This window comes from Talpa occidentalis, unplaced genomic scaffold, assembly GCF_014898055.3.
Source record: "Talpa occidentalis isolate TD23 unplaced genomic scaffold, MPIMG_talOcc4v2.1 talOcc4.2, whole genome shotgun sequence".
NCBI lineage: Eukaryota > Metazoa > Chordata > Mammalia > Eulipotyphla > Talpidae > Talpa > Talpa occidentalis.
In genome coordinates this window covers 69,191,061-69,218,014 of record NW_023602073.1, presented here as the reverse complement: position 1 = coordinate 69,218,014, position 26,954 = coordinate 69,191,061, and the positions used below count along the sequence as shown (strand labels likewise).

At 34.7% G+C, this 26,954-nt stretch overlaps 1 long non-coding RNA gene across 2 annotated transcripts in view; it reads right to left on the bottom strand.

Moving 5' to 3' along the window:
- Window positions 1-350: 350 nt before the first annotated feature.
- Window positions 351-26,954, bottom strand: part of LOC129146465 (uncharacterized) — a 153,808-nt gene continuing 127,204 nt past the window's right edge. For both annotated transcript variants that reach the window (XR_008553242.1, XR_008553243.1), the window contains exons 7-8: window positions 21,955-22,079; window positions 351-3,231 (exon numbers count right to left, since the gene is read on the bottom strand). This is a non-coding gene — a long non-coding RNA (uncharacterized LOC129146465). The remainder of the gene's footprint in view (window positions 3,232-21,954; window positions 22,080-26,954) is intronic.

Here is a 26,954-nt window from a genome sequence, read left to right as displayed (position 1 = left end):
GATATCTACTTCTCTCACTTAATCTTGACTGATAAAATCAGATTTTTTTAAGCTTACATTGAAAATCTCAAAAAAAGCATCTGTAATATATTAATATACAGAAAATCCTTTGTCTAGAAGAAGTGCTAATACAGTTGGAGATTAATTCAGCTCTAAATCCTTATATTTCTTAATTTTTAATTTCTTTTTAAGTCTTATTTCTAAGTTTTATTTCTTCTTTTTCCTTTTCCTAAAGCTTAGTAAGTCCTATCCAAATCCCTGGATCGAAAGGTAGAACTTATAGTTACAAGTCTTTATCTCCCATTCTGATGAAAAATTTTCTTTAATATCTCTTGGCAATATTTGTTTTTACTTTTATTTTAGCTCTAAAACAAATAATGGTATAGGAACATTGCTCTGAAACAATTGGATGATAAAAATAGAGAAAATTTATGACAATCATGAGACCATGTATCGTAAAGTATTTTTTAAAGAAAAATTGTGCACTAATATAAGGACATTTACTCTTAAATCTGAACACAAAACACATATACAGATGAGTTTTGAAAAATATTTTTTGTTTTACAATGTAAACCAAAACATTGACATATATTTTTCCTTAAAACTGGGTATTTACATTAATACAACTACAGTTTAAAAATACCCTTCACATATAAAATTTTCTATGTTTTCCTTATAATTTCTGTGATTTTTGTAAGGAAAGTATTTCCTTATTCTGTAAATGAAAATAGTTAATGTCAGTAGTTGAAGTGACTTGTAAGTTGTGTCAATCTTGGAGGTGGTACAAAAAATTGGTTACTTTTTATTCGAATCATGTTTTAAATATACAGAAATTTCAAGCTCAAAAGAGAAAGAAAACCAATGTAGATGAAGAGATAAAATATTTTATTCTACTTTAGAGATCATTAACAACAAAAATAGGCTAAATTAATAACTTTTGAAATTGATATTTGTAGCTATTGGTATTTCAGGTCAGATGGCTTGAGATCTTTTCTTCCCAGGCTTTAAAATTCCTAGGCTTTAAAACATTAAAGAATTCATCAGTGGGCCATTGTGGCTAGACCCTTAGATGTGGCTTTTCTGAAGCACATGTCATAGAACATTGTATACAACATCCTCATTTGAATATCAGATTAAAATGAATAAAAATATTCTTCACACCTTTACTTAATACATATTTGATTTATATATTATTATGTTTGCTGATAGCCCTAATTACAATTACTAAGTCAGTGATGTCTAGCCAAGAGTACTCACTGGAATCAATTGTAGAACTTCTTCAGATATGTAGATAAAGAACTATGGGTTTATGAAAGCAGACTCACTGGAGGACAGTACTTCTGCATGTACTTAAAAACACACAATTAAAATTTCAGTATATTTTTTCAAAATTGATAAGATGCTAAATTTAATACATAAAAAAGTGGCTGTGTGTGCCAAGACAAACTTGCAAAAAGAACAAAGTTGAAGGTTTTGTATTGCTATTTATCTTGCAACTCAGGACCCAGAACAAAAGCTGCTGAATCACAAGGAATTTTCTTATCAGAAAAACAAGCCACGTTCTGGACAATTGGTCTTTAACTGGTGACTTTAAAAAGAGGCAACATGAAAAAGTTCTAGATCTTTTATAACAATATTAATTGTACTTAGCACTAGATCATTCTAACCTAAGTAGATCTAGTCTAAAAAAAAAAAAAAAAAAAAGAGGCAACAGATCTAAATAAATGGCAGTCCCCAATCCAATTAATTGTATGCCTTTATTGTTGAAAGGGGAGAAAAAAGACCCAGATGGGCAAAAGAGACTATGACTAGAATAGAAATAATGCCAAAAATTAAGACATATAGTCCAAAAAGTAAAAATAAACCATTTTTATTCTTCTGAGAAAGTCAGGTTGAAGAGTTGGGATATAGCTTTGGAACACAAGAAGAGTTTTGGTAGAAATAATGTAATTGAAATCTTTTACCACAAGGTATGGCAAAATTCCTTTATAGACCTCTTACTATCATATACGAACTCATTCCTAGAATTCAGGAAGTGATAAATGCTATACCATGAATAATGTAGTTTAGCTTGTAAAGCTCCCAATTTAGGTTTTTGAATTCTATAATAGATTTAGAAGTGACAAGAGAAAGGCAAGGAAACTTTCCATCTGCTATCATCTGAGGTGGTGGTAGAGAGAGTTTCATATGAGGATTTGATCAGAACTGGGCAAAATTGAGCCCCACAACAGAACAGAGTATCTGAAATATCAGGAGATGCAGTAAGCTGCAACAAGGTGCAGCTTTTTGAAAATTAACATACTAAAAATAAGACCTACACAATGAATTACTACAGGATGTGAAAAAGTCTTTTTTCTTTTTCAGTTTTTTCTTTTTGCTTTAGTTTTTGTTTTACAATTTCTAATAACCCCCAACTATCATAGATGCCTCCCTACTAACCAGATACAAACATAAAAGCTAAGTGTTACATTCTGGTGTTGGAATGGTGATGACATCCTATATAGCCCTTCTCTTGAAACATACATTCTTTTGATAGATAGCAAGTCTCTGTTTTCTTAATAAAATTTGTGCAGGATTTCTGGGAGATTTAAATGTTCTATAAAAGTTTCTGATAATTTTAAGGTCCTATAATTCCTGCTAAGCCTCAGAAAACAAGATAGCTCTCTCTGTATAGTAGAAACTCAATAAAATATTCACTGACTCCATGAAAACAATCCATACATAAAAAGCCTTACACTTATTTAATACTCAGAGACTTTAGCTATAAAATTGTACATGACTGTCAGGTGGTTTCATTTATTACCAGCTTGATTACAGTTCATGGAGAAAGAGTATGCACAAAAACTAACACTGTGAATCTAAATCTCTATTAAGACTATGATAAAATATTAATAACCAAAAAACTAACATTAATTACACTTTGTAGCTGCCAGGAACTCTTTACCCTCAGGGCTTATAAATTCTGTAGCCTTTAAATTGCCTGATGCAGTGCTGGATATATAATTGTGACAGAGTGCATTTTCCAGAAATGACCCCACCAGTATTTCTCTTTTCACATGTTGGTGCAGAAAATTGCTTTCCTTCCATCAAGTGTGGAGGGTAGTCCCACTCATTTTGAAAGTGGGTGGGTTTTTGTGACTGGCTCCATGAATCATAGTAGTAGAAGGGATTCTGTGACTTCTGGGAACACTTTTGCCTGGCTATCTTGCTCTGCTGGGAGGAAGTTCAGACCTGTAGAGAGACCACAAGTAACTATCACCTTTGCAGTTTTTGCCAGATTTATCTTCTCCTGTGTAAACTAATTGCTAACTCCTTCATTCCTTTCTTGGATACTTGCTAATCACTTATGGATATTTAGGATATAATAATGTACAAAAGAATATTTCTGTTCTGTCAGCTCAGAGTGATATCTCTTAGGTTCTGCCTCTTAGGTTCTCATTACAAAAGACTATGTATAATTATATATAAATATATAATATTCATATGTTTTAATATATTAAATTTTATGAGAAAAAGGAGTCAGAAATGTTTAGGATACAAAGAGCTTTCCTAGGGGTAGAGATGGATATTGTGGTCCTTGTAATGCTTTTTGGTAAAGTTCAATCTTAGACATATCTTACAAAACCACTCTTCAGCTCAGTCAGTGCCGAATAGTACTTTTATTCATAGAAATATTGGATTATCAGTTTAACCCTGAAAATACCTGGTGATAAAAATGCATCATCTATTAAGCTCATCATTATAGGAGTGAAGTAGATTGTAAATTAGTGCTTATCATGCTCTTAACTTTTTGCAGCAGTTTCAGACATCTCTTTTACATCTCTTTAGAATGACCTGAGTTTTTCTTCAAATCACTCAGGATAGCCACCCTTCAGCAAGGGTAATTGATTTCTTTTCTAAATTGGAGGAAGAATTAGTTTGTTGGATGTAGCCCTGAGCAAAAGCAAATGTTGAGTTGACCTCATTTGCTCGATGAGAAGGGTAAATAATAAAATGAAATGCTATATTTTCTCTTTCTCTTCCCAGTTATAGTCGCTATAAAAGTCTTTTGTTAGTAATTTTTATTTATAAATAATTTTATCTCAAGGAGTTTCAATACACATAGATGCATTTTACTTCACCCTTCCCACATTCGATCATTCATGCCATTTTGATCCCTCTTTGCACTCTTCATTAGTTCATTCACATCTATTATCTGAAATGCTTAATATGCCAGCTGACTTCTCTGTCAGTAATGTTCAACTTCCCTATCCATATTTTTACTTCACCAACAGATATATAGTTCTAAATTACATGGCAATATTTTTTATCCATTTCTCAGAAACCTTCTATGGTTACTCTGTATATAAAGTCTAAACTGCCAAAGATAACTGCCCCAACTCTATCTTAATCTATTCAATCCACAAATAAATTTGAACTGCTGTCATGTTGCAGGCACAGTGTGGAGCCTCCTGATGTACCTATTCATCATCACTACAAGACTATTTCATACTCTCCCTGCCATCCAGAGAATCAGCGGTGGCCCACACTCTGTCCATTCAGACAAAGAGATCCAATCCCTCTTTCCTAAATTCCTCTTAATCTTTGTTTCCCTTATTAGTTATTTTTGTATCTTTAAATATTTCATTATAGAAATGTTCAAATATACATAAAAAAGAGAATATTATAAGAAGCACTGATGTACATACATCCCAAAATTTCAGCACCATTATCAATGATAGTCAAATTTGTTTTCTTTATCATCCCTGTCCCACATCCCCATTTCCATGGTTGAATTATGTTAAGGGAAATTTTTGTTCTTTAGTTGGAGTTATTTCTTGGAGTAGATATCAGCCACCTGACTGGACTGCAGAGTTTGGTACAGGATAGGCAGGTTATGTTCTTGACTCATTGCCCCTTTTTATTAATTTTCAGAATAATAAGAAATTGTGTGAGAAGAATTACAAGCGGGCCTATTTAGTTGTTTTATATTCAGTTTGAAATCATTGATTTTTATGTACATGATGGGTTTTGATCCATTGCAATTATTGGTTATGATACTCACATTGTCCCATTTTAATCAGAAACACCACTTCATGTGGTTCTTATTTCCTTTTAGCATAAACCATATTTATTGTAGTAGCTGCTAGAACTACAATATGTTTCATACTGCAAGCAGACCTAAAATCAGTCATTTCTCTGAAATGCTCTTTTTGCTTTTTGTGAAATATAGAATTAATGATCCATAGCTGAATGAGGGTTAAATGTTTATGCAGAGCTGGAATTCTAGCCCTTTTAAGATATCAGGGCCATTAAAATTTTTTCTGCAGACAAAATGTTTATATTTACATTTAAATTTAAATTTTAAAATTGCTGCTTTCTTGGTGTGTTGTGGTGTGTTACCATGCATTTGAAGAGATATGAATCTATGCTTATAAAACATACAATGTTGTAAACCAATGTTTCCTCAATAATAATGAGAGATTTTTATTAATTTTAAAAACTATTTTCTGTACGTCTGTTTCTTCTGTGTTAAATCATAGTTCCATCTACCACTGGCATAATTACTTTATCTCATCCTACTATGTTTACAACAGTTTCACAATAACAATAGCAGTGGTATTATTGAAAATACTAATGTCGTTACTGAGTACTGCTTTAAACTTACTGCAGTTCTTTTTTCTTTATGATATAATCATTAGGGGCAAATTTCTTGTTTTAAAGTTGATTAAAATAATTACTCTCTATGTGGTTAAGCGACTAATAACACACATGTATATATGTTATGGTTATATCTATATCCATATGTACGTGTTGAGTTGACCTCAGAATTTATGTGTGTGTGGATATAGCTATAGCTAGAGGTATCTATAGTGCGCGCACACGCAGTGGTGATCCTTGGACTCCCCTAAGTACAGTAACACCATGCTCCATCATTTTGCTTACATAGACACCTAATAATTGAAAATTTAACACTGACTTATGAATATGGATAACTCGGTCGAATTTGAGGTGAAAGGTTTCAATATCTACAGCTGAGCAGTGTGGGAAAGACATGCTGATAAAGCTTGTTGATAAGAATTTCTGTTTAGAAAAGGATGAGTGGTCAGCTAAGGTTGAGGGTTTTTTTAAAGATTTGTTTATTTATGCATACAAGAACTGGGGTACAGGCCAGAGATGTGGGGCTGGGGCTGGCAGTGAGAGGATTCACCAGAGACAGAGTGGGGAACAGACCAGGAAGATCCACTGAAATATACTGCTGAGGGGAGCAGCGGGTGAGACAGGAGAGGTCTGCTGCACCATGTGGGTTAGCTCCCTGATGGGCGATTGAATTTGTGCTGCAGTGGCTGCTGATAGTTTCATAGTGCTGACCTTTAACTTCTTGTGCCACCAAGGAGGCCCCAAGGTTGAGATATTTTGATGTAATTTTGGTTTTGTTATGTTCTTCAATTCACACTTTGCTAAAAGAAGTCTGTCTGGCTTTTAGTTATCTTCTTTTAGTGTTTTTAAACAGTGAAAATAGATATTTTAATCCATAATTCTAGTTTATTCTTAAGTCATCTTCAGTGATTTCTTTGTATAATCATTTAGCTTAATTTCGTGAAATTGTCCTACACATTGCCAAGTCCAAACACACAGCCTAATTACTTTAATATATAGGAAAGTTATGAACACAGTCTTGATAATTGTGATGAAATCCTGAATTCCAAAGTAAACAATTGGATTTCTTCTCTTTCCAAGGAAAGAGAAGGTTATTGTTTAATAACCTTTAGTTATTCTTGCAGCAATGACACAGCTAATAGAAACAAATATAAAATCTATTACAGAGATTCTTACCACATCTTAATTTAGGGCTCATACATTAGGCGCTCAGACTGGTTTAGACACAAGTAACCCAAGTACAGTGCTCAGTTCCCAGGAGGAGAAGTCAGTATTAATGAGGTGACAATTTCTGCTGTAAGTCACTAATGTTCTCATTCAAGGTGACTACATGTAGGAACAGGGGTGAAGATACAGGAATTTATTAAGATTAAAGACTGACATCTGAAAAACACAAATGGAAACAATTTAGGAGCAACTGCACTCTATATCTAGTACCACAAATAAAAAAATCAAACTGATAAAAACATGAGAATTCAAATAAGTTCCATGGAAATTTAGAGGCCATTCTAACTCTATGAAGGACTATCAAGGGAAGAACAAAGTATTTTCAGTAGAAATAAATAAAAGAACTGGTTTCAAGAAATACCTTTGGAGAGTCTGAGACCAACATTTATTCTCGGTCCCTTCATAAATTAAAATGACATTAGGGACAATTTTTAAACTGGATTAAGTAAGTTTTAATTTTTCACAAAGAAGCTCCTATATAACTCAGCACACAGCTGTGTAATTAACTACAGTTTATTCATGCAAAATCAGCTCTGCCCTTCCACTTTAATACTGAAAAACTAAATTGCTACTTAGACCAGAAATGTTGAGAAGAGAAAAAAGAATAAAAATGAGAGGCTGGGGATGCACACAGAGAGGACTGGTAAGGACTAAAACATAAAGGTGATACAGAGGTTATCGCTGCAGCAACACAGATTTTTTTTTTTTTTGTAATCTCAAAATTCCACCAATAAACTAAGCTCAACGGATTAGACACAGAAAAATAAGAGAGATAACCACACATGGATAATCTCTTCAACATAGCTAGCTAACAGTAAGATCCACAAACCCGAGAATAGGACAAGTGAGGTCAAATGACCAGCAGCAGCAAAGCCAGCACAGTGTGAGCTAGCAAAACACAGGAAAAGTTAAAATTGGAGAAATGTCCATTTTGACACCCTAACAAACCAACTGATTCTGATAACAATCACCAGAAAACCATTACAGAAAAGTTTGAGGAAGAAATCTAAATGGAGTGATCAGGCTGCCAATACCTTAATCCAACTTTCACTTTAGCCTCATTAGAGTCATGATAACTAATCATTTGTGCTATCTGATATGATCCATTTGTATGTAGCACACTGTTCCTCTAATGGACAATTGTCAAAATTGGTATCTGAATCTAACTAACTTCTAGAGGTTTTGTCTATTCTTGGGGTATATAAGGAGTAAGGAAGCAAGTTGAATGATATCAATTGACTGCTGGCAATGAGACAATTAAGGGTTAGTGTCAGGATGTAGGATATTATTCAGGACCATTGATATAATTGCTATAATAAGTCTGCGTCAGGGAAAACAAATAAGGTTAGTGATTTAAAAGTGAATTTAGAAATACATGTTCATAAACCAGTCCAAACTTTGGACTGTTTTGATATATATGGACAAATAAACTATGGAAAGTTATGAGATCATGGCCTTATGATTATGTAAGAAAAAAATGCGGGGGATTTTTTTAGAGATGATTTTTTTTAATTTTTTTTAAAGATTTATTTTATTCATTAATTGATTTATTTGTTTGTTTGTTTATTTATTTATCCAAGCACTGGGTACAGTCAGAAGCGCGGGAGGGTGAGAGAATTCACCAGAGCCAGAGCAGGGAGCAGAACAGGCAGAGTGACGAAGTACACTGCTGAGGGGAGCAGCGGGCGGCAGGAGAGGTCTGCGCGCCATGTGGGACCCTCCTTCGGTGGCCGGGGAGCAGCCGGATATTGAACCGGCGCTGTAGAGGCTGCAGGCAGCTTCGCAACCCAGCGCTCAACCTCTGTGCCACCGGGGAGGCCCTAGAGATGATTTTTAGAGATGATACTCAATGTAAATTACAACACTCATAAAACACAACCATAAATCTAATCCACAAATTAAAAAGTTGTATTGATTATAACATTCCCTGAGAATTTGAATAATTACAGGTATGTTTTGTGCAGGAATCATATGGTGTCCAAAATTGTATTAAAGGAAAATGTAAAAAGTGCAAATATGTTAAGAAAATTTAGTAATATTTTGATAGTTGTTAAATCTGTAGGATGAATATTGTATTAATCTAAAAATTTTCACATTTGAATGATTTTCAGTTAAAAATTAAAAATGTAATTTGATTTGTTTAATTAATATTTAATAAGCATTGTCTTTGTATCAGGTCAAAGTTGATTCAGTGTTGATACATGGGTTATGTAGACATTAACTTTTTACATTATGGAAAAGACTAAGAACTATTCAATAAAATAGTATATAAAGCCATACATGCCATGAATGAAATAAAGTTGAACTGGAGACTAAGAGAGGAATGATCTGAAACAGAACAGATATTTGGGGTAGAATCAGTACTTTCAGAAGACATTTGGCCAAAATCTGTTTAGCCATTTTTTCAATGAAAAAAATTTCTAGGTAGAGAGAACATTTATAAAATCTCTGTGCTGAGAAAGAATTTGGTTGATGAATAATCAAAAGGCCACCAATGGTTTTAGAACTTAGTAATGACCGAAGCAAGGTGGAGGAAATAGAATAGTTGAGTATATCTCCTAAGCCTTGGAAAAGGACATTTCAATGTATATACAATTGGAAGCTACAGAGGATATTAAAATACCATTTTCCTTTTTTTATAAATTTTAAGATCACCTTACTTGCTGCGTATATTGGGTTGTTGGTTGTCATGATGTATTTTTTCTTTCATTATGAGTACAATTGGTTTAGTCTATGCCAGATAACACTGAGAGTAATAGGTCCACTTGTATCCTTTTCTAATCAAAGATTTTTACTGAATTATTTTAGTTTGTTATAATTTTGAAGTATTTTAGGACTCACAATCAGAATACAGCCAGTAAAACCAGATTTGCCTAGTGAAATAGTTGTTTGAGACAAGTGTGACTTACTTTTGACATATGCTGTACAAGCAATTGTATTAGGATGACATCCATCAGAGATAATGGCAAGTTAAAAATGGTACTATCATATTTCATTCTGATAATCATAAAAGCATATACAGAAAACCCTAATATTTCAGTTCATGGGAGCAAAACGTTCCAGGTGGTTTTCATAGTATGGAAGTTTTTAATCCAAAATAGAAAAGGGACATTGCTCAAAATTAATTTAGTTATGTTGCTTACAATTGTATTTTGGTGGCTTGAAATTAATTTCTAATAAATTATTAATTTAGTATATTAATATAAAACTAGAATATCTGCCCCAAGTTTTTATTAATATCATTATCATTTATGAGATGTGTTTTATGAAGATCTAACATTACAACATACCTTTCTCTGCCTAATGCATATTGATAATAATTTAATCAATTTTGTAAGTTTTCATTCTGAGGGTCTTTTGCCAAACAAATCAACTAGAGATGATTTTGCAAATTAATTCCACTGAGAAATTACATCCCAGAATTTTACTTTATATTTGAGCCTCTTTGTTCTTTTCTCCTGAGATGAAACAGAAGTTAGCACCACTTACAAAATGTCCTTGATATGAATCAAGGGAAGATTTTCCAACTTACAGAAAAACAAAGTTTATGAGAGGTCTGTTTACCACAAGACTACCTAGTATTTTGAATACTCTTGAAGCAACTCAAGGCTACAGTTATTAAACCTGCACAATAGAAAACCTATGTGTAGCTATTGACTTCCCCTTACCCTTAACTACTAACAGCCTGCTACTGACCAGAAGAAGGCTTGCAGATAACATACACAGTCAATCAACACATACTTTGTATGTTTTATGTATCATATACCCTATCTTACAATAAAGTAAGCTAGATGTATAAGACAATCATAAAGAGACACATATAGTAATGATACCATGAATTTACATTTTGGGTTTATAAGATGAATCACTTGTTCGTACCTGCATCAATATTTCTTACATGATACAAAACAAGGTAGATGTTATATATATCACTGACACTGAACATCAAAAATGAAAACTAATGTGAAAAAGAAATTCATATTCACAGAATAACAAGTCATGCATTGATAGTATATATTGGGAAAAATCCCCATAATGGGATCCATGCCATTCAAATCCATATTGTTGCAGGGTCAACTGTAACATGTTTCTCCATTACTGTTACTTTTTTCTCAACAGAGAAAAAGTGATGACAAGAAATAAAGCCTCACCTTAAAAATCATGCTAATAGCAGCCTAGCAAACACTAGTCAATGTCTGTTTTACTAAAATAGGGAAATGAGAGCAACGCAAGGAGTATGTGTTAAGAGGGAAACCCAGATATCAGGGAGTGTTCTAGGCAGTCATATCTCCAGGGAAAGACACTGCATGTCTAGGGACAAGCTAAGGAACAATGAGGGGCAGGATAGGCTAGGAACTTGCAGAGTAAACAGCACCAAGGAGAATAGAAAATGAGATCAAAGAATGCAAATAAATCAGATTGGATAGGATATTGTAGATAATAGTATCATGACACTTTCTCTGACAGAACTTAGCCACTAGGGAGTTATAAGCCAAAAGACATAATTAGACTTAAATTTTAAACACTGTATCATTTGTATTGAGAGTAGAAAACAGGAGCAGGGTAAAAGCTGAGACCAGTAAACAAGATCAGCAGCAGTACAGTTGAGAGATAGGGTGATAGAGATATGAAGTAGAGAAATATTGATTACGGAAGGGTTTAGTTGCATCCCTTATGATATCCTTGTGAGGGAAAAATAGATGTTGTAGAATGCATTAGATTAATACCAGATACATTTTAATGAGCATACAATTCCAGGCTTTTACTAAGTTAAATAAAGGAACAGGAAAAGTACAAAACAAATCTTTCTAAATTTAAGAATAACTCAGCTAACTAAACCTAGGCATTTCATTTAAGTGGTGGGAAGATGCTATCTTAGATGTCTTTTGTTTAGGACTTAAAAAAAGCAGACACACTATGGGGGTGGGGAGGAAGGAGAGATTGGGGTCAAAATAAGGGGGTTGCAATTGTATGGGGAATATAAAAATAAAATTAAAAAAAAATAATACTGGACACTGCTTCGGGTGAGGTAAACAACCATTTTTGGGCTCAGTAACTCTGTTTTTCTCCGGCTTGTTAAATAAATCCTATTACTGTTGTTCTCTGAAACTGAGTAGTCTTACAACTGTGCGCATGGGTGAAAAACTCAGACAGTGACCCATAAACTATTTGGGCAGTGTCCTTGGCCAGTTTTAGTGCCCCTTGTTGCCCTGTTTCAGCAATACTGATTTAGTTTGATTCAAGATCCTCACTTAGGTCTCCACTATGGGATTCATGCAAATCTCCTACATACTCTACAAGAAGATCACAACTCAGCAGAAAAGCGGGCACTTCCAAGCCAGTGCAAGCAGATAGCATCATCAACCCTGAAACAATTTCAGAATCAGAAATGATGTAAAAATGAAAGGACCAGGTCAAAATGTAAGAACTAGAAAGTGCATGATATTAAACTTGAAAGCATGCAGATTTATAACTAAGTGGAGCCTTTACCCACAGGAATCTCACACTAGATGTGCAAATGTCTACTATATACGCACTAAAAGACTTGCATCCACCACGAGGTTCAAGCATGCTTTTGGCAAAAAAAAAAAAATGTTTCTGCCCAAAATTGGCAGAAACCCTTGTTAAATAAATAGAAACTGATACTTAAATATACCTAGTGAAATATTTGGCTGTGTCATAGTATTTTATAATTTTCTCTTAATATACTATATAAAATAATTTTAATAGTAAAGATGTTTTAATGCATTTACATATGAATTGTCAAATATGGGAGTGGAATATGTAGTAAAATTGTCTCTAATTTCCAATCATTTTTGTAAAACCTCCTTTCTAGACCATAAGGTCATGATGATAGCACATAGTTATGTCACTGAGCCAGAGTACATAGTAAAAAAATAAAAAAGACTCCTGAATTCTGATCTTGAATCACAGAGCACAAAATGAGTGATAAAAGACAAACAATTGCTGGTTAACAATGTCTTTATATTGATATGTTTCTAGTCATTGTTAGCTTCTTATTGATATAATAGTGCTGTAGTTAGGAATTTATCATAACTAAGTACTTAGTTATAATTTGACTAGTAGTCCACATTAGAGTTTTTTAGATCTATTATTACAGTATAAATAAAATCAAAAATAGTATAGTTTACTTTGTAATTTTCAATAGTGGTGCAATGGAATGAAGTAATCATTTTTTTAACTAATAAAATTTTATGACTAAGAACTTAGAACTTCATGAATACAATATGAATCCATTTTTAATTCATGCCCAAATTAAAATATTCAAAATGATGTCATAAAAGAACCAGACATAGTCCATTAATTACAGGCAATTAAAACCAAATAATTTGCATAAGTATTTGTCATTGAGTCCATCATATTATACAGTTCTAATTCAGTCAGCATAGAGATAGCCTTGGAACAATGCCATTATGGTAAGCACAGTGATTCTGAGGAAAGGTGCTTATCACTAGGGAGTTGCATATTAAAGGTTAGGAGTGGGGAGCAGTAGGCTTATTTCTAATAAAATATCCTATTATTTCTTCTTTGAGGAGCAAGTTGCATTCTGCGAGGCATCAGAATAGTCTAGGATATAATCCATATCCACATGGAAGTTTTTAAAATTGACAGTCCCATACTGGGATATCTTGGGATTTTACCAAGTTTTTAGAATAACCACAATCATGACTAGATGGGATCTTCTTTACAGAGCTTTGCAGCCTATTTTCCTAATAAATACAGATTTAATTTATTGACATAAATTTAGACATGGCAAAATTATCTTTAGAGTGGTACAATTATCTTAGAGAATGTCCCAAGCAATCTGAAAATATAAAAATATTTGTAAACTTGGGTTTTCATCAAAACTAACCTGCGCTATAAATCTCTCATTGCATGTGTAGTTTTCATTCATGTAATGAGCACACATGTCTAGTCAAGTTAAAATTCTAGACAAAATAGGGTAAAAAAATGCATTTAGTAACTGAGTAATAGCCTGCATACTATGGATATAATATATCTCTGTAATGGATTTTAGTTACTAACAGCTTAATTTTAATTTCTATTTATTTGTGTCACATGCACTAGTGGTAGGGCTTTCTGGGTTCTCTTAATGTAAGCACACAAGCCACCAGAGAGCAAATGGCTAAATCTTAATAGGAATCCAAAAAGTTAAGCTTAATAAAGGTATGAGTTGCAATCAAAAAATTAGTCATCTGCATGGAGAACTTATTTGCTTGTGCATAAGGTATCTTGAAATTTTACCAATATTTTAGAATAATCCCATTTATGACTTGATGGGATTTTTTTAGAACTTTGCAGTTGTCTTTTTTAAATAAATGCAGATGTAAGAAAAATCTATCGTGAGTATATTCATTAGAGCTTTCCAGAAAACCAGGACTAACAGGATGTATTTATATAAAGATTTCTTTTAAAGGAATTGGGTCACAAAATTGTGGAGGCTTGGCAAATCCAAAATCTTAGGCCAACAGACTGGAGACCCAGGGAAGAGCTGCACTTTGAGTCCAAAAACAGTCTTCTGGTAGAGTCTCTTCCTGCCTGGGGGCAGAGGGATGTCCATTATTATCTTATTAGGCCTTCAAATTAAACCTAACCATATTATGGAGGGTAATCTGCTTTACTCAAAATACACTGATTTAAATATTGACTTTATCTAAAGAACCCCTTACCAAAAACATTCAGAATGAATTTTTTTTAAGTTTATTTATTTTTTATACCAGAACTGGAGTACAGGCCAGATTCGTGGGAGGGTGAGAGGATTCACCAGAGACAGAGCAGGGAGCAGAACAGGCAGACTGACTGAAATACACTGCTGAGGGGATCAGCGGGCGAGACAGGAGAGGTCTGTCGCTCCATGTGGATCTCTCTGCAGCTGGCGGGGATCGAACACGCACTGCCAAGGCTGCAGACTGCTTCACAGAGCTGCGCTCAACCGCCTGTGCCACCAGGGAGGCCCCAGAATAATTTTTGACCAAATATCTGGGCATTATGGCCAAGTGAACTCTAACACATAAAACTGACCAGCACAATAAGACTCTTAAAACATGGCAAGGCTCTTAGTGAAAAACAGAAAAATTTCTGTAGCACGTATAGAAGGAGGCAAAACCTAATGACTTGGGTGCAGAGTAAGAACTGGCTTCATTCGGGCAGGGTAAATATTTTTGAAGCAAAATCAAACAGGTTAACCTATCCTGCTGAAAGGTTTAATATTGCTATTATACTGGTATTGTCTCAGATATAGTCTTTCTATGACAGAAGAGTATACAAATCTTCAAATTCTTGTTTTATTTATGATATTTAAATATTAAGAAATATTTTGAAGTAACATTTGTTTACAACACTGTGTATGATTAAGAGGTATAGGATCATACCTTATGAAATTCCTTGTTTTAGATTTTCTTCAACTCATTTAGAGTTCTTAGCACTCATGTCCCTTCCACTTTATCTCCCTCCCTCCACTCAAACATGCTCTTTATCTGTTATATGATTATTCCTCCCTGGCGCTTCAGATGCTCAGTATAGTTTGTGAATAGAGCAGATTGGCACATTCAAGTGGCATTTTATCTATTCTCTGAGGATGGTTCTCAGCTTTTTTGGAACATTGACCATAGGCCTGAAATTTGGGTGTGACTGTTATTGTTATAGTTTGTAACAGATGTGCTGTGAGTCTTAACAATGATGCAAGTTTTCATGAACTGTATATAATATAGAGCATTCTCTATGCAAAACAAATCATAAATTAACAAGTCTTTCTATTTGACTTTAACCATCTGCAGAAGACAATGTTTTAAAGAAACAAACACTTGAGTAGCTGCTCATGTCATTCTCCTAAGCCTTATCCTCATAACCTCCTGACCCTTCCAAAAACATGTATTTACATGGTCAGTATTTTATTTGCTTGTTTCTTCCTTGAATTTCAGATACTTAGCTTTTTTCTCCTGAACCAGCCACTAGGGCAGGCATTAGTCTCAGCAGCCATATTGTATATACATTTGGACTTAGAAACTTCATAATCATTTGCAATTAGTCGAGGCACAAACTGAAACAGGCATTTCTTCCAAAGGGTACACAGCTGGAAATAAGTGTTAAATAGGCAATTAAATCACACATAATGGTACAAGGAGAGATTTTGTTTTATTACAGTCTTCACAGAACTAAATTGAACATGTGGATCCCACTTCTCAATACCTATAAAATCCTGTATGTTTATAATTGTACCCCTCATAAACCTGTTTCAAAAGTTCTGTCTCTTTTTTTCCTAAGTGGCAGGTAATTTTTATTATCAAACAAACTTTGAGTAGTTTATACTAAATTTAAATTCAATTATGTCAGTGATCACCAAGCAATAGAGACATAAATTGTTTTTGGAAAAGGGCTTCAGTGTAATCTATTTGATTTTATTTCTAACTACCATATTCTAATTATTTTACCAATAAGGCCAGTTCAGGTTTAGCAGAAACCTACTGTACACTAAGAATTGGATAATTGTTTAAATCCCCTAATCCTACAGTATAAAACATATTAAAAGTTACAATATACAGAAAATCTTACACAATTGAGCTCAAGAATCCCTGTTTTCCCCCCTGTGTCTTTGCTATTTGTTTCTCTTTCCTGTGTCTGGCCTTAACTAATCACACATAACACTTCACTTCTGATACTCCCATTCACACTAAATATGAGTTTTGTTTCCTCCATACCAAGCAACTCTATATCCTACAATTTTTTTAAAAGATTTATTTATTTATACAAGAACTGGGGTACAGGCCAGAGGCATGGGAGGGTGAGAGGATTCACCAGAGACAGCGTGGAGAACAGAACAGGTGGATCTACTGAAATACACTGTTGAGGGGAGCAGTGGGCGTGACAGGAGAGGTCTGCTGCTCCTAGTGGGTCAGCTCCCTGGCCAGCCGGGAATTGAACCCACGCTATAGAGGTTGCAGACAGCTTCACAGTGTTACGCTCAACCTGATGCACCAGCAGGGAGGTCCCCCCACCTACAATTTTTTAAAAAGATTTATTTATGCATTCAAGAACCAGGGTGTAAGCCAGAGGTGCAGGAGGCTTAGAGGACTCACCAGAGAGTGTGGGGAGCAGAAAATGCGGATCTACTGAAATATACTGCTGAGGGGAGCAGCAGGTGAGCAGGAGAGGTCTGCTGCGCCATGTGGGTTGCTCCCTGGCCTGCTGGGAATTGAACTGGTGCTGTAGTGGCTGGTGATAGCTTGATAGCACTGTCTTTAACCCCTGTGCCACTAGGGAAGCCGTATGTCCTACAATTTAACTAAATTGTAACACTATCTGGATAGTGTCAGACTCCAGGTGTTATGGGTTAGTCCCACAAGACTGCATTTGTCCCATTTGTCCCATTTCATTTGTCCCAGTCACAAGCTCTAGGACCCCAGCTTACCCACAACTTCTGTCCACCTTGGCTACACATGGAGGGTTCCCATGATATCCTCATCAGGTTCTATCATTTGCTAATGTTGTTTATAGAACTCAGGGAAACACTTTTACTAGTTTATTAAAGGATATAATGAAGAATACAGATGAAGAGATATCTGGGGTGACCCTGGGTACATGAGTCCCAGTGGAGTTGCCGTGTGTCACCCTTCCAGTATGTGGGTGTGTTCACCCACAGGAAAAATTCTCAGAACTCTGTACTACTGAAATTTCATGAAGGCTATCCCCCTACCCCCCTGTGTTGGGATGAAAATTTCAAGCTTCTAATCATGGCTTAATCTTTCTGTTTACCAGCCCCCATCATTGATTGGAATTACTTTCTGGGTAATTTTTCACTTAGAAAAGTTTGAGCCTGGAGCATAGGACTAGTACATTTTAATTAAAATTAGAGAATAGGGAAATTTATCTGAGCTCAAATTGAGCCAAGGCTATTTGACTCAGGGTAGTAATTTGTCAGGCAGTGGTGGGGAAGGAGATGTAGAGATAGAAATGCAAACCACTATCCAAATCCTTAATACCTAGAGTGTGGCCCATGGGGAGTCTCATCTAGGGATTTATTAGAAATGCAGAATCACAGGTTTCATCTGAGAGGAACTGATTTCTAATCTGTGTTTTAACTAGATCCCAAATGCAAAGAAGCATTAACATCTGAGAAGTGTTCATCTACACAACAACTAGTTTGGTCTACAACTAGTCTTGCACTGTAGGATCTGAGTAATGAGTTTGGCTTTTTGTGGTGTGCAAAGGTCCAGTCTCTGGGATAATTTTAATGGGTTGATTGGCTACTGTGCACAGTTCCACAAGCAACTCACACAGGAATTTACTGATTTGCTGCCACTTGCAATCTGTGTGAATAACATTAATTAGAGAATTTTTCCAGACATTCTGACTGAAAAAGAGGCAGATTGAAATAATGACAACATGGGCATTTAAATTACATAGTTCTCAGTCAAATCCTTTATGGCTTGAGGAAGGTGTATAAACATTTTGAGTTTCAATTTCCTTTCCTGTATGTTGGGGACTATAATGCCTATTTTGTAGAACTGTATGAGGATTAAATTAGAAATTATATAAATTTCTTTATAATTCAGAAACATTTGGGATTTCTATGTATATCCTATAGTATTGTGTGTATGTGTGTATATATCCATGTCTCTATATATATACACATGCAATGCAAATACATGCAGTTATATTTTAGATGTAAATAAAAGGTATTTAAATAAATATACATACCCTCTGTAATTGGGGTATATATATTTATATATTAATATATGCATATATTTCTATATTCTATATAGTTGGCTTTATAGGCCTATCCTATGTACATGTCCTATATTTACATATATATATATCATCTGTATCCAGAATTATATGTAAATGTGTTACATGTATGTATGTACAAACATAAATAGTTCAAAAGGCATAAGCCGTGGAGATTTAATTTCTAGATAGACCATCCCCTCCACTCTGTAGAATTTCATTTCATACTAATCCTACCAAACCTTGTGCTCCAACAAAAATGACAAATTCTTTTAAGTCCTCTTTTAATTCCATGGTAGTATCACACGTGGACCTTCTAGTATTTTACCTCTCTGCCTCATACTGTCACTTAATGATACTGATTTGTATTGATTTTTATGGTGATATTATGTCACTTCCCCAAATACTATAGGCTAGAAACAGGAACAGATTGTTTCAGTTATCTATTTCTGTATGATAAACAATTTTAAAACTTAGTGTTATCTAACAAGACTTCTTTGAATTGTCTCTATTTCTTTGGGTCAGGAATTTAGGCATGGAGCCCCTTGAGTTTTTTCATTTTACTTTGATGGTTTTGATTGACTGATTCAGTTCGTGTATGGCCTAAACTAAGGGTCCAAGAAGGCCTTTCTCATTTTTGGGGCACATCCTTTATCTTTTTCAAGATCTCTTTCCAACTGTTTGCACAGCAAGCAGGAACTGTCAACATATCCTCTCCATCAGGATAGATTTTATAGTTATTTTTATAGATAGCATAATACCTAGTTCTAAAAATAGGTTTTTCTAACAAAAAAGAAGAAACTTTTGGGCTTTCTTTATATCTAGGATTGGAATTGACTGGCATCTTTTCTCTCACTAAATATCTAAATAATCTAATAAATACCTAAATAAATACCTAAATAATAAATATCTAAATATATATGACACAGTTATAAATATCTAAATATTGTCTTTAAATATAAAGAACATCTATATAAGGAAATAGCAAGAAACCTGGATCATTTAGTCGAAGTTATTCCCATTAGAATATTCCCACTGAATTTTTACACTATTAGGCAGTAAATACTATAATTTACAGAAACATGAAACTCATTTTTTTAACTAAAATTAGTTGGAACCTATTATTGAATAAATCATGTTTATCCTAAATTGAATCTGAATTACTATGGTCCTGTAAAATTATCTTTAAAAAACAAAGTGTGTTGGAGGAAATTAGTGGTTCAGAGTGGAAATATTACTCACTGTATTTATTCCATATTACCAATTTAAAAAGGCAATTTCATTGATAAAGGAGAGCTATTAACCTTGGTTTAACCTGGCATTCCCAAGCATTTATTTTCCCCATAAAACAAAATAGCACCCTACAGAGAATATGTTGGAAAATGCTAAAATAATTTCTATACTAAAATCAACTTAGGGAGTCAATTTTCACCCAGTGTTCTAGGGTTCACGTAAACTTAAAAATTCTGGGAATTATGTTTTTCCTTGTTACTAGCTAATTTTTTGTGACATATATAACTGTAATTCTCCCCATTTGGTGCTTCTCTGTTTTCCTCCTCTTATGGAAATTCTCATTTTTTTTAATTTTACTTCTCCTGAGGAGAGGCCAAATTTAATAAAGAATTTTTTGTGAATTATCTTTCTTTGAGGGGGTCAACAAATGGCTCTATTTCTCACTGTGCTCACCTGTTCGTCCATATCCCACAGTGTTTTCTCAACGGGGAATTTCCTCTTGGCCTCTGCGCTGGGCTGTGTCCAGAATGAATATGGAGTACTAATAGGAATATTTTACACTAGACTGTGCCAAAAAGATATTGTCAGTCTTCGGGCCAGATCTTAGGGTATCCTTTCCTGTTGCCAGTGTTTGCTCCCTACTGATGACTTCATGAGAGTAGAAGCAGCAAATGAGGTAGGACAAAAGGAGCACTCTTAGAGCTGGTGCCAATTTTCTTGCTGCACTCTCTAATTGTTGGTTTCTGCTAGTGCAAAATGCTTGTTTTGCTACTCATTCCCCACGTATCCTTCTGAAGCATGTATGGTAACTGCAGCCAAAAGAACCTTTCTATCTTAATAAGGTAAAAGCTGCAGAGAAATAGAGAGCAGACAGCATGAAAGCCAGTGTGGGCACCAACTTGCATTCCCACCAACAGTGAATGAGTATTCCTTCTTCACATTTGTGCCAACATTTGCTTCCATTCTTTTTGATGTGGGCCATACTCACAGGTATGAGGTGATACTTCATTGTGATTTTGATTTGCATTTCCCTTATCGTAAGTAATATTAAATTTTTATGTGTCTGTAGGCCATCTGAATATCTTCTTCAGAAAAATATCTATTTAGGTCTTTTGCCCCATTTTTTGATGAGGTTGTCTGAGTTTTGTTGTTGATTTTGTAAGCATATTGTGTATTTTGAAAATTAATCCATTGTCAGATGCTTGATGCACAAATTCCTATAGGTTGCCTTTTTGTTTTTGTGATTATTTCTTTTGAGGTACAAAGCTTTTTATTTATTTTTTTTTAAAGATTTATTTATTTATTTATACAAGTACTCGATACAGTCAGAAGCACGGGAGGGTGAGAGAATTCACCAAATCCATAGCGGGGAACAGAACAGGCAGACGGACGAAGTACACTGCTGAGGGGAGCAGAGGGCAGCAGGAGAGGTCTGCACGCCATGTGGGACCCTCGCCAGAGGCCTGGGATTGAACCGGCGCTGCAGAGGCTGCGGGCAGCTTTGCAGCCCAGCCCTCAACTGCTCCGCCACCAGGGGAGGCCCAAAACTTTTTAGTTTGATGTAGTTTCACCTGTTTATTGTTGCTTTTATTTCATTTGCCATTAAAGTTGCATCCCCAAAATATACTTTTGTGATAGATGCCCTGTAGTGTAGCCCTTAAGACTTTTCTACACCTATGTTCATAGCAGCAACTGCCAAGCCATGGAACCAACTTAAGTGCCCATTGGCAGACAAATGGATAAAGGAATTATAGAACATATATTTAATGGAAATCTACACAGTTATTAAAAAGATGAGATTGCACCTTTTGGGCCAAAATGGATGGACTTTAGGTGATAATGCTAAATGAAGTAACCCTTCTTATTGGACGATTTCACTTACCTGAGGTGTAGAGGAGGGAGAAAAAAGCCTAGAGAATTTCTGTTTTCCTCCTTGCTGGGATACCGACCTCTGTAGAGACCCTAGTACTTAACTTTGGATTTCACCTGAGCCCAGGGGTTTACCTCCGCATCATTTCTTCTCTGCCCTCCACAGAGCCCCTGGCAGGCAGACATTACTGCATGTCTGCCCTCCTTAGTTACTACCTCTTTGTGTCTCTTGCCACTCACCTTCGAGCCACCAAAATGTAGATATCTCCGTGTCCCTTCTAATGCACTTTGTGTTGGTCTCTGGCATTCAAGGGGGGGTTCAGCCTCACCAACATGCTGTGGAAAATCTCAGTGGTATCACCTTCCTGGAAGATAAATAGTTGTTGATCTTGGAAACAAACAAGCAATGTCCTCCATGCCTTGGTGACATCATCCTCAGGTCTGTGTGTTTTAAATAGCCTCTTTAAAACTTTTCAATCTTGCTTTGGAGTACCATTATCTAAATTTTACAAATGAAGCAACTGAAGCTTTGAAAGGTTAAGTAGTTTTCACAGGGTCAATATTTTATAACTGAAATCAAGATTTAATTGCAGGTCTGCCAGCTTCCCTTAATCACCACATTAATATTTAGAGTTATTTTAATAATTTAATAATACCAGAAAACTAAACCTTTGGATAAATGCCAACTATCAGAAAACTAATATTTTGTATAAAGCTAACTGTCAATGGAATATATGTTTTTAATCATGAGGTAAATAAAAAGTATTTTCATAATTGCATTTTTAGAAAAAACAAAGAGCTTATGTTCTTATGGGCTGTTATCTTTCTCTATTAGGAGTGGATTCGATTTTTATGGGTTGAAGATTATTTTGTGGGTGCTCATTAAGTTAAAAAATGAAAATGATAATATAAAATTAGGTATGGAATTTGAGGCAGTGCATATCTATAAATCCTGAATTTTTAAAAGCTGACAAATATCACAAACATGATAAAAATACAGGTTTGTCTGACACATGATATCACTTTTTTATATATATTTAACTTGATATATCATTGGCCTCACACTTTCATATCATAATGTCAGGCAATACCTGTGGACAACAATAATATTCCCAGAAGCCTCTTCTACACCTGAAAAATAACTAGTCATAGAAATTAATGTAAATCATATATTCTATAATCATATCAACTGACACTTATGTATTCTCCAAATTTCCTTCCTTATAGTTAGATCCAAAAACTGCTTATCGCCACTCCATACTCAATATGAGAGAAGTGTAATGAAGGAGAAGTTGAAATGAGGAGACATCTTGTTCTTCCCAGCTATCCATTCCTCCCTGGTATGGGATTGAATATACATGCTGTTCTGACAGGTTGCCATGGGACCAACCCCACAGTGTGGCAGAGCCCAAACTAACCTGCAGTCGACCCCAAGCTAATGTACAATCCACACATATAAAACAAAAAATTAATGTTAGTTCTAAGCTACTGAGACACTGAAGGAAAAAAAAAAGCTAATTCAATAAACTTAAAAATTAGACACATGGACATTTAATTGGATTTTATAAAGTTATTAAATTTAACACACATATTAGAATGAAAATAAAGTTTATAAAGTTTAAATAGTTCTAAGAACATGAATCTGGATACATAAAAAGGAGTGAGATGGTACAGAAGATACAGCTAGCAAGCAGAAGAGCCACTCTTAAAGCCACCTGCATGGATAGGAAACTAGTCACATGATAAGATTTGGTTATTCCTTTATATCTCAATCTTCCTTTCTTGCCTGCTCACTTCTGATTCAATTCTGATCTCAAACCCACAACTAAAAGGTTAATTACTCATTTGAATTAGGTCTGTTATTTTCCTTTGGCTAAACTTATCTCTATCTGTCAAGCTAGTGATGTAGCTGTATTATGTGACAGAGAATGGTGGTCATTTCTGGGCAATGAAGATTGATTATGAATAAAACTGCTAGTAATGATGCATATATGATTCAATTCATCTCACATAAATTGCAATTAGAGCTACTTCATGTGAATAAATGGGCAGAATGAATTAAAAATGAATGTCTTGAATATTTGAGAGAAGCAATTTTTATTTCAAACCAAAGTGGTAGGAACATGACAAACCAAGTTCAAAAGGATCCATATGTGTAAACATTAGTGAACAATGTTGATATAATCATTGTGAAATGCTAAATTCCTATCTGGTAATCATTTTTTGAGCCCTACCAAGCTGTTAAATAATGATCTATGCATTCTATTTTAAAACTCATGTGAAATCCACAACTTTATAGGCTGAATGTCAATCACACTGTTCCAAGTCAAAGGGAGGGCTTTCATTGAGAAGCAGTATACTCTCCACATACAAAATATCCATGACCCCTGGAGCAGGGGCTAACACTTGTCTAGGAGGTACTATAATAGAATTCCTGCAATAGTTTGCTCTCTTAGCATTAAAGAATGCCCTTTATCTTGAAGAAGAAAATGTAGGATTGAATACATAGTGTGTGTCATTATCAAACACTAAGAAATGTAGGGATATTTCTTAGTATAAATATTATGTCTTGGTAAAATTAGTAGACTCAGAAGGGAATTGTCTTAGAACAATACTAGTTTTGAAAAGGTGTAGAATATGATGATTTAGATGCTTTATAAATTATAACAAAAAAATCTGGATAGGAGAAATTCTTAGATAATGAGTTTACAGTAACTTATGAGTCATAGTCATAATATTCAATGTGATTTTGTCTGATTCAACAGTATAGGTCCCAGAGAACATTAAGAGACACATTTCCTATGGCCAGATCTTCCAGTCTCATTATCATCATCATCATCATTCTTTTTTTTTTTAAAGATTTATTTTTATTTATACAAGAGCTGGGGTACAGGCCAGAGTCGCAAGAGGGGAGAGGATTCACCAGAGACAGAGCGGGGAGCAGAACAGGCAGATGGACCAAAAGCACTGCTGAGGGGAGCAGCGGGCGAGACAGGAGAGGTCTGCTCGCCATGTGGGTTTCTCCCTGGCTGGCCGGGAATCGAACCGGTGCTATCAAGGCTGCAGACAGTTTCACAGTGCTTAGCTCAACCTGCTGTGTCACCGGGGAGGATCATCATCATTATTCTTATTGTTAAAAACATGGCAACCAATTAAGTTCCTACTATATGGTAAAAATCTATGCTATGTGTATGTATTATGATACTATATACTATTATATATTATATATAATATACAATGCATTATAATATACATATTTACAACATAAGTATATCTATATACACATACACACAAAATTCTCAAAATATATTTAGAGCAAGACATCTATTTTTTTTCATTTGTATAGTGAAATATTTTTTTTAATTATTTTATTGCTTCTACCTTATTGCTTCTATTCTATTTTATTGCTTCTAAACTACTCCATGAGCCTACTCCATCTTCTTCCAAGTTCCATCTCCTCCACACTTTCCCTAATTCCCTCTGGTAACCATTATTTTCCTTTTTGCTGAGTTCAAATTTTTATTTCTTCTATTATTTGTGTATAATTATTTTTTGGCATTTATATTCCAAAGGTGAGTGAAACCATCCAATATCTATCTTTCACAAGGTTCACCCATTTTGTGTCAATGACACCACTTTATCTTTCTTCATAGCTGTGTAATATTCCATTGAATATATGCTCCATGGTTTCTGTATCCATTCATCTGTTGAAGGGCACTTGGTTTAGTTTCATGATTTGGCCATTGTGAACAGTGCTTCTATGCACATAGGTGTAGAGAGATCTTTTAATGTTCTCTGGATAGACACCTAATTGTGATATTGCTGGGTTAAATGAAATTTCCATTTTTTATTTTCTTGAGATATCTCTATACTGTTTTTCATGGGTTGTATTTCCACTGACAGTGGACAAGAGTTCCCTTTTCAATGCAACCTAGCCAACATTTGTTAATTCCATTCTTATTTAGATGGGTGATTCTCACAGGGTTGAAGTGGTATCTCAGTGTGGTTTTTATGTGCCTTTCTCTTAAAATAAGTGCTGCTGAATATTTTTTCATATGTCCATATGTCATCTAAATGTCTTTAGAGAGGTATCTGTTGAGATCCTTGTATTTTTTTTAATTGGGTAATTTCTTTGTTGTTGGATTGTGGAGTACTTTGTAAATTTTGGAGATTAACCCCTTATTAGATGTATGGTGTGTAAATATTGTTTTACATTCTGTAGGTTGCCTTATTGTGATTGTTTCTTTTGAATTGCAAAAGCTTATGAGTTTGAGAGTCCCACTTGTTTATTTTTACCTTTGTTTCCCTTGCTACTGGGGTTGTATTCCTTAATACTTCTTTATAATAGATGTCCTGTAGTGTCCCTTATATTTTCTTTCAGTACTTTATGGTTTCAGTTCTTATGTCCAAATCTTAAATCCATTTTGAGTGAATTTTCATGTATGGTGTTAAATTAGGGTCTTAATTTTTTTTGCATATGGCTATTCATGTTCCTAGCACTATTTATTTAAAAGCAGTTTTTTCTCCACTGTGGGGTCTTATTTCCTTTGTTGAAAATAACTGTCTGTATTTATGTGGGTTTATCTCTGGACTTTCAGTTCTGTTCCATTGGTCTGAATTTCTATTTTTGTTACAATACCACACTGTTTTGATTCATGTTGCTGTGTAATGTTGTTTGAGTTCAGGAAGTATGAAGCCTCCATATAAGTCCTTCAACACCTTGATTAGTTTTATTCCCAGTTATTTCATTGTTGTGGGCATTATTATAAATGGAACTATAGTCCTTAATTCTCCTCCTTCTAAAGCATTGTTCATATGTACAAATGCCATCAAATTTTGTGTATTAATTTTGTATCTTGCCATCTTACTGTTTTATTATTTTGATAAGGTTTTTTTTTTTTTTTTTGAGACTCTCTTGGGTTTTCTAAGTATATTAACAAACCATCTGCAAAGAGTGACAGTTTTACTTTTCCAATTTGGATTCCTTTTATGTCATTTCCTTTTTTTTTAAAAGATTTATTTATACATACAAGAACTGAGGTACAGGCCAGAGGTGTGGGGAGAGAGAGGATTCACCAGAGACAGAGTGGGGAACAGAACAGGCAGACTGACAAAATACACTGCTGAGGGGGAGCAGTGGGCGAGCCAGGAGAGCCTGTTTCATTCTGCTCAGCCATGGCGGTAGCTCCCCAGCCGGGGTTCAACTAGTCGTACAGTACTTGTGGACAGCTTCATAGGTT